The sequence below is a fragment of the Dermochelys coriacea genome, chromosome 1 (assembly GCF_009764565.3).
Source record: "Dermochelys coriacea isolate rDerCor1 chromosome 1, rDerCor1.pri.v4, whole genome shotgun sequence".
Taxonomy (NCBI): Eukaryota; Metazoa; Chordata; order Testudines; family Dermochelyidae; genus Dermochelys; species Dermochelys coriacea.
Window position 1 is genome coordinate 204,623,829 of NC_050068.2, and position 8,823 is coordinate 204,632,651.

Genomic DNA, 8,823 nt, shown 5'->3' on the forward strand with positions numbered 1-8,823 from the left:
TCTTTAATAAGGCTAAAGAGGATCTTGGGGATAATGGTAGCATGACAAATGGGAAGAAGGATATAGAGGTAGATATTACCATATCAGAGGTAGAAGCGAAACTGAAACAGCTTAATGGGACTAAATCGGGGGGCCCAGATAATCTTCATCCAAGAATATTAAAGGAATTGGCACCTGAAATTGCAAGCCCATTAGCAAGAATTTTTAATCAATCTGTAAACTCAGGAATAGTACCGAATGATTGGAGAATTGCTAATATAGTTCCTATTTTTAAGAAAGGGAAAAAAAGTGATCCGGGTAACGACAGGCCAGTTTGACATCTGTAGTATGCAAGGTCCTGGAAAAAATTTTGAAGGAGAAAGTAGTTAAGGACATTGAAGTCAATGGTAAATGGGATAAAATACAACATGGTTTTACAAAAGGTAGATCGTGCCAAACCAACCTAATCTCCTTTTTTGAAAAAGTAACAGATTTTTTAGATAAAGGAAATGCAGTGGATCTAATTTACCTAGATTTCAGTAAGGCATTTGATACCATGCCACATGGGGAATTATTAGTTAAATTGGAGAAGAGGGGGATCAATATGAACATCAAAAGGTGGATAAGGAATTGGTTAAAGGGGAGACTGCAACGGGTCCTACTGAAAGGCAAACTGTCAGGTTGGAGGGAGGTTACCAGTGGAGTTCCTCAGGGATCGGTTTTGGGACCAATCTTATTTAATCTTTTTATTACTGACCTTGGCACAAAAAGTGGGAGTGTGCTAATAAAGTTTGCAGATGATACAAAGCTGGGAGGTATTGCCAATTCGGAGAAGGATCGGGATATTATACAGGAGGATCTGGATGACCTTGTAAACTGGAGTAATAGTAATAAGATGAAATTTAATAGTGAGAAGTGTAAGGTTATGCATTTAGGGATTAATAACAAGAATTTTAGTTATAAGTTGGGGATGCATCAATTAGAAGTAACGGAAGAGGAGAAGGACCTTGGAGTATTGGTTGATCATAGGATGACTATGAGCTGCCAATGTGATATGGCTGTGAAAAAAGCTAATGCGGTTTTGGGATGCATCAGGAGAGGCATTTCCAGTAGGGATAAGGAGGTTTTAGTACCGTTATACAAGGCACTGGTGAGACCTCACCTAGAATACCGTGTGCAGTTCTGGTCTCCCACGTTTAAAAAGGATGAATTCAAACTGGAGCAGGTACAGAGAAGGGCTACTAGGATGATCCGAGGAATGGAAAACTTCTCTTATGAAAGGAGACTTAAGGAGCTTGGCTTGTTTAGCCTAACTAAAAGAAGGTTGAGGGGAGATATGATAGCTCTCTATAAATATATCAGAGGGATAAATACAGGAGAGGAAGAGGAATTATTTAAGCTCAGCACCAATGTGGACACAAGAACAAATGGGTATAAACTGGCCACCAGGAAGTTTAGACTTGAAATCAGACGAAGGTTTTTAACCATCAGAGGAGTGAAGTTTTGGAATAGCCTTCCAAGGGAAGCAGTGGGGGCAAAAGGATCTATCTGGTTTTAAGATTCTACTCGATAAGTTTATGGAGGAGATGGTATGATGGGATAATGGGATTTTGGTAAGTAATTGATCTTTAAATATTCAGGGTAAATAGGCCAAATCCCCTGAGATGGGATATTAGATGGATGGGATCTGATTTACTATAGAAAATTCTTTCCTGGGTATCTGGCTGGTGAATCTTGCCTATGTGCTCAGGGTTTAGCTGATTGCCATATTTGGGGTCGGGAAGGAATTTTCCTCCAGGGCAGATTGGAGAGGCCCTGGAGGTTTTTTTGCCTTCCTCTGTAGCATGGGGCATGGTTGACTGGAGGGAGGCTTCTCTGCTCCTTGAAGTTTTGAACCATGATTTAAGGACTTCAATAACTCAGACATGGGTGAGGTTTTTCATAGGAGTGGGTGGGTGACATTCTTAGTATCTATGAATCTATGATATCAAGCAGATAACCCCGACAACGCCCACTGCTCTTCAAAGGCACCCAGGGAGTCAGTGGACACTGCCCAGAGGAAATCTGCCTGGACAAGGGAGCAGAAACAGGCCTCACAGTCGCAGAGCACCAACCCCTAATCTCTAAGGGGAATTCATGAACTACAGCAGGTACATGTCTATGCTCGCAGGTCCATGAAGGAGCCAGCAGCTAATATCCCCAGCAGGCCATGGGACCAGAGTGGATTACAGACTGGTCCACCAGGGTTCCTTCTAAGGGGCTGTGTGGAGGAGAGAAAGGGTATGGCCAGGATGTTCCTCTGTCCTATCTATTCTACAGTGACCCAAGAACATGAGGACCATTGCAGCCAAAGCTTAAATTTGGACAGTCCTCACATCTGCCCCCCAGGCCGTGATCCAGTTGTTGCCAGCAGTCCCAGGAGAGAGGAGACATAGGCCACCAGGCCTATTTTATGTGCTGGGTTCAGGACTGGTGCAGAGAGGAATTCCTTTCAGAGTTCACAACAGGGAGAATGGGGCAGTTGGAATAATTAGCCGGGGTTCCAAGAGAACAGTGAATGTCTTTTTGTTTTACTGACCACAAAACAATACGTAATGCAGGAAAATGAGGATTATTAGCAGGGGGAGTGGAATTTACAGGCAGGAAAATCCGGATCTGCTTGTTTTGGCCTCCTTGAGGATTCCCTGCAGAGGGTGTCGTTTCCTACAGATCCTCAGCTTTTACTGAAAGTAAATTTATAGCCCTTGTTGTAAAGAAACTCTTCATCCTGTAATCACAGCAGTGTTACTGTAATATATCATATCAAGATATTATTGCCCAGATCAGAGGAATCAAGTAACTGGCATATCTGATACTGTGTTTTAAAGAGGTGTCTACATTCAACTCACCCTTTGGTGTCAAGCAAGAGTAGCTGCACTGGTATAAAATTGGCAAGAGATGGAAATGAGGCCTTGGACGTATAAAACTAGGTAAATACATGCCTGCACTCCTCAATGAAAATGTCACCAGGTTGTAGTGATAATCTGATCCACCCATATCAAGAGGAATCCCAGTGTAGCAGTGTTATTCCCCATTTACAGATAGGAACGCTGATGCTGCAGACAATGAAGGTGATTTGGCTCAGGGTCACACATGATGAGTCAGTGGCAGAATCAGAAAGAGAATTTAATAGTCCTGAGTCCAATGTGAATGTACAATACCCTAGACCACATAATATCTCTAAGGCATTGACCCTTGCTGTAGAATTGTGCTCCAGGCCCTAAGCTTTCATTTAAAAACAATTGCTTGTAGCCATTATGACTGTGGAGAAAAACCTTGAAAACATGACCTGAATTAACAAAAACAATGATGTCTGCATGCACTTGTAATCAGTATGAAACAAGAGCTCTGATAGAAGTGAACTTTCCTGTTCACCTCAGCCTAAAGATGGTAGTTTTTAACGTCGATATTGTTAACTGTTTCACTGCTCATCATTGTAGAACGAATTTCTGGCAAAACCTTATCCTCCTTCAAATCACATTCTTAAGACTCACTTCTGCCATGATGACAAATCTTTGCTGGTAAAGTTTGCAGATGACTCGAGTTTGGGGTGACAGTAAGTAACGAGGACGACAGGTGACTGTTAGAGGGATCTGAATTGCCTGGTTAAAGGGTTGCAATTCAACAAAATGCATTTTAACACTTCCGAATGTAAGATAATACCTCTGAGAGCCAAGAACACAGGTTATACCAACAGGATGGGAGCCTCTGTGGTAGAAAGCAGTGGCTCAGATTAGGATTTAGGGGTCATCGCAGATCACCACTCAACGTGAGCCATCAGTGCAATACTGAGGCAAAATGGGCTAATGCAATCAATCCTTGGGTATGTGAAAAGGGGCATATCAAGTAGAAGTAGTGATCTTGCCTCTGTACATAGCATGGGTAAGACTGCTACTAGAAAATTTTGTCCAGTTCTGGTTTCCACACTTCAAGAAGAAGGTGGAAATACTGCAGAGCACTCAAGGAAGGGACACAAGAATGATCCAGGGCCTGAAAACCATGCCTTATGAAGTGAGGCTTAAGGTGCTCTACTTATTTAGCTTATCAAAGAGAAGGTTGGGAGGCGTCTTGATTACTGTATATAGATCTTTACACGTGAAGAAGACATCTGAGAGTGTGGGCTTTTCAATCCTTCTGACAAAAGCATAACAAGATCTAATGGCTGGAAGTTGAAGTAAGGTAAATTCAACCTTGAAATAAGATGCAATATCCTAGTTGTGAAGGTAAACAAACAGTGGAACATTCTAGCAAGGGACGTGGTGAACTCACCATTGCCTGGAGTCTTTGTGACAAAATTAGCATCACTTTTTAAAAGGCTTTCCATCCAGTTTCTGGGAGAAATTCTGCAGCCTGTGGAGGTGCTGGGTTTGGGCTGGATGGTCATGGTGGTCCCTTCTGGCCTTGGAATCTTTTATTATGAATTCCTCTGTTCACCCTCTTTCTTCATGGGCCATGGGGTATACAGGACTACCCATAGGCACCAATTTGCTCTTTTCTCAGGGGATGCTCTACTCCCACCCCCACCCCACGCCCCAGGCCCCACCCCTGCCCCACCTCTTCCTGCCCTGTTCTGCCCCCACCCCTCACCCTCACCCCCAGCATGCCGCTGAACAGCTGAATGCAGTGGGCAGGTGCTGGGAGGGAGGGGGGAGGAGCTGATCAGCAGGGCCGCTGGCAGGCAGGAGGACTGGGTGGGGAGGGAGAGGTGCTGATCCACAGGGCTGCTGGTGGGTGCTGAGTACCCACTATTTTTTTCCCCCCTTGGGTGCTCCAGCCCTGGAGTCCGCACCTATGGGACTACCTGCACTGTTTTTACCATGCTCATAACACTTGCAGCTCTGCATTAAGAGTCTGAATATAATAATATTTTATGGTTCAGTCAGTCACCTTCAGAGGCTTGGAAGGATTTTTTTGTCCACAGTGCATAATTGGCTATATGTATTCTGGGGTTTGGGAGAAAGGCATTTTGCTGTTATCTGAGGCATCAGAGGTTGGCCTCAGCTGACGGCAGGACACGTGGATGGGGTGGGCTGGTGCTCTGAGATGGTACAGAGAATTCTCTTTCTTAGATGCCTGGCTGATCTATTTTGCTTACATGCTCAGAGTCAAACCGATCACCAGAGCTGGAGATGTGAAGTAATTTCCCCACCAACACCCCGTGCCAGATTGACAGACACTTTTTGGGTTTTTTGCTTTCTGCTGGCACATGGGCATAGTTCACCGGCTGGGTCATCTGGGCATCTCTCACCTAGTCAGTTCCTTGCCATTGCAGGGCCTTGGGCATTAGCGGCATCTTGATTTCTTCTGTTCTCTGCCTGTGGCACACAGTTTTGCCTCCTCAGGGAGGAAATGCTTTGGTCCAACTGAAGTCTTTGGATTCAGTATAGGGGTATCTGGATGAAATTTAGTGGCCTGTGAGACACAGGAGGTCAAAGTAGATGAGGTAATGGTGCCTTCTGGTCTTAAAGTCTATAAAACTATGATGCCTACAAAAGGCAGCCTGCTGATGATGGCTAGACAGGTGACAATCTGTGATTGTCCATCTTCCCCTTCTTTCATTTTCCTACTTCCATCTTCCCCATTTTTACACTGAATTAAAAAGAAACTAAACAAAGTTGTGCCACTTATTTCCTACATTCATTTCCTTGTAGGTTACATTCTTTACCCTTCATCTGTTCGTGCCTTTAGATTGTAAGCCATGAGGGCATGCCTCTTTTGCATTTGTATAGCAGCAAGAGGCCTCAGTCTCAATTGGGGCCTTAAAAGTGTTACCATAATAATGTACACATTTCACATTAACAACAACAGCCAACATGCTTATTCCAGAGTCCCAGACTGTCTCCAGTACATTTCTGGATAAGGAATTTTATGTCAGAACAAACAACGCAGTGGTTACTGTACTGATCATCTTACTCATTCATATTTAACTCATTAAAAATGGAGGTTTTTAAACGTAAATGAAACCATCCCTGAATTTCCAGGCTGGTGTCCCAGAGAGTCACAGAATTTAGGTCCAGTTTGCCATGATATGCACAAGGCTTTCTCTAAGATTTAGAAGAGAAATAATGATTTATGAACAGACAAATTAAGCCAGAGGATGAGGGAATAAAACAACATTTTAAGATGTAGAGATTGGCGCTGCAGAGAAATGGAAGGGTAGAAGGAGATTCCTCACTGCATCCCATCTGGTGTCCTCGTTTATACCTGTGCAAAGTGCTAGTGACGCACAACTCTCCAGTCACACCTGTGGGAGTTGTATCACGATCAGTGGAACTGGAGTCAGAAGACTCGTGTTCCCTAGCGGGAGTATTATTGCAGGGACACAAGGAAAACAGGGAATGTTGGGGAGTTAGGCTGGAAGCAACTCAGCCACCTGGACAGAGCAGTCCAAAAGGTTAAATAACCTTTCAGCTTAACCTGCAAGCAGCACCCGTCTTTGTGACGGAAACATCATGAGCCATGGAACTCAGTTTGAAACCCCCTGGAGCCCTGGATTTTGACGACACAAACCTAGCCCTGCGAAGGACCTGGTGGAGAGAGGAGTTCGAGCTGTACACAGACCTGGCCATGCAGGAGGATGACAGCAGCAGGAAAGTAAAACTATTGTTTTACCTTATTGGGAAACAAAGTAGAGTCGCCCTCGGAAGCTCACCCCACTGCCTCAAGCCTCACACCAACCCTAGGAGCCTTGGGGACCTAGTGCTCGCCGAAGAACAAAACTGTGAGCAACACAGGTTTTTCACTAGACACAAGTCCAAAGGGGATGACAGACTCCTATGTTACTGCCTTACACACATTGGATGCTACATGCAATTTTGGGGACTTTACTGACTTCCTAATTTGGGACAGGCTAGTCTGCGGCATTTGAAATTACCACCTGCTGGAATTGGAGTTACCAACTGCTCCACAGCTTAGACGTGAGGTGTGCAGTGGAAGCCTCAAGAAAAAGTATGAAAGCCCCAGGAGAAGTCCCCTGCAGTAGGACGGCACTGCAAGGAATGTGGCAAGCTGAACTATTTTAGCAGTATGTGCAAGAGCAGAGGAAGTTCTCAGAACAATTCAGCCAGACTTGTACAAGAGGGGTATGGCACATCAGACAGTGGGGGTGACATCATAACTCTCTCCTTGCGTCTAAAGCATATCAGGTTGTCAGGACAGGAAAGCAACAAAGGACAATACCAATCTCCGTGCGTGCAACAATGTTAATAGGGAAATTCCTTGTGCGATTTCAGCTGGATTGTGGGGCCTCCTGCAGTGTGATTCTTCAGGGTGAATTGGACTCAAAGACGCTCATTACAAAGAGCAAGCACAATCTAATGTGTAATAAAAGCATAATTTAGCCCATAAGAAAATGTGAACTCTTAGTCCAAAAAATAAGAGATCACCAACTGAAGTTGGTGGCAGTGGATAGTAAGCACCTCTGATCCCTTTTGAGGAATACAGCCACACAAACCATGGATCTGGTCAGGAGGCAGCATGAGAATTTTAGAGCTGCAGAGCAAGAAACAAAAGGGGGAGTTCCACAGACAAGGGAAACAATTTTAAAAGCATATGAGGATGTATTTAAAGGAAACTGTGAAGGAAAGCTGTGATTGGAAGTAGACCCCAGAGTGGAACTTGTGTGCTTACCACAAATTAGTACAACATTTCAGAGGAGTGATACATTTTCTGTCCAAGTTCTGTTCACAGAACAGTAGCAGAACCCATATGTCAACTTACATGGCAGGATGTTGAGTGGGACTGGTGAGATCCCCAGGAGCATTTGACATGCTGAAACAATTGATAAGGGATGCCTCTATCCTGAAGTACTACCAGCCAGAAGAGCCACTGATACTCCAGTGTGATGCATCAGAGAAAAGACTGGTATGCCCAAATAGAGAAAGAACTTCCAGCTGTGGTATCAGTACACCTATTGCCACTCCATAATTGTGCAACCAGACCACAAACCCCTAGAGACAATCATGGCAAAGGCCCTTCTTAGTGCTCCAAAGAGACTGCAGCACATATTGATGCTTCTCCAGTGTTATCAGGTAGAAAATGGATATTGTCCAGGATGATTACTTGTGTTAGTTGACACCTTGAACAGGGCATATATACTGAGCATCAGTGAGCTGGAGGAAGGGGATCAGGACACTGAATCCATTAACATGCTGAGCTATCTCCCGGTATCAACAGCAAAGCTATAGAAATCAATGAGGCTACTAAAAAGGACACCCAACTACAGGCAGTCAAGAGAGTGATACTAAGAGGGTGGCCAGAAGACAAAACACAGTACCAGTAGGAGCAGAACCATATTTTCAAATTAAAGATGACCTGAGCATGAAGAATGGAATCTTATTGCGAGGACAGAGCTGTTAACACCTCATTATGTAAGGAAGTTATGCAAAAAATACATATCTTACACCAGGGCATCAACAACTTTCTTAGACAGGCTTGAGAATGTGTTTACTGACTGAGAAAGATTACACAACTCTGCTCCTTGAGAGAAGGATGTGACACCTGCCAGCCATGTGATAACCAACAGCAGAAAGAGTCTCTGTTGCCATATATGTCGTTCACCTGACCACAGGAAAAGGTGGAGCAGACTTATTTATTTTCAAAGAACAGCCGTATTTGATTACGGTGGACTTTTCACATTTTTGGGAGACTGATACCCTCCCTGCTGCAAGAAGCAAGTCAGTGATTGGCAAACTGAAGGCCCACTTTGCAAATATGACATTCCAGACACTGTATTCACTGATGACAGACCCCAGTTTGCCTCAGAAGAATTCCCGGAATTTGCACGCAAATAGGAGTTTGACCATC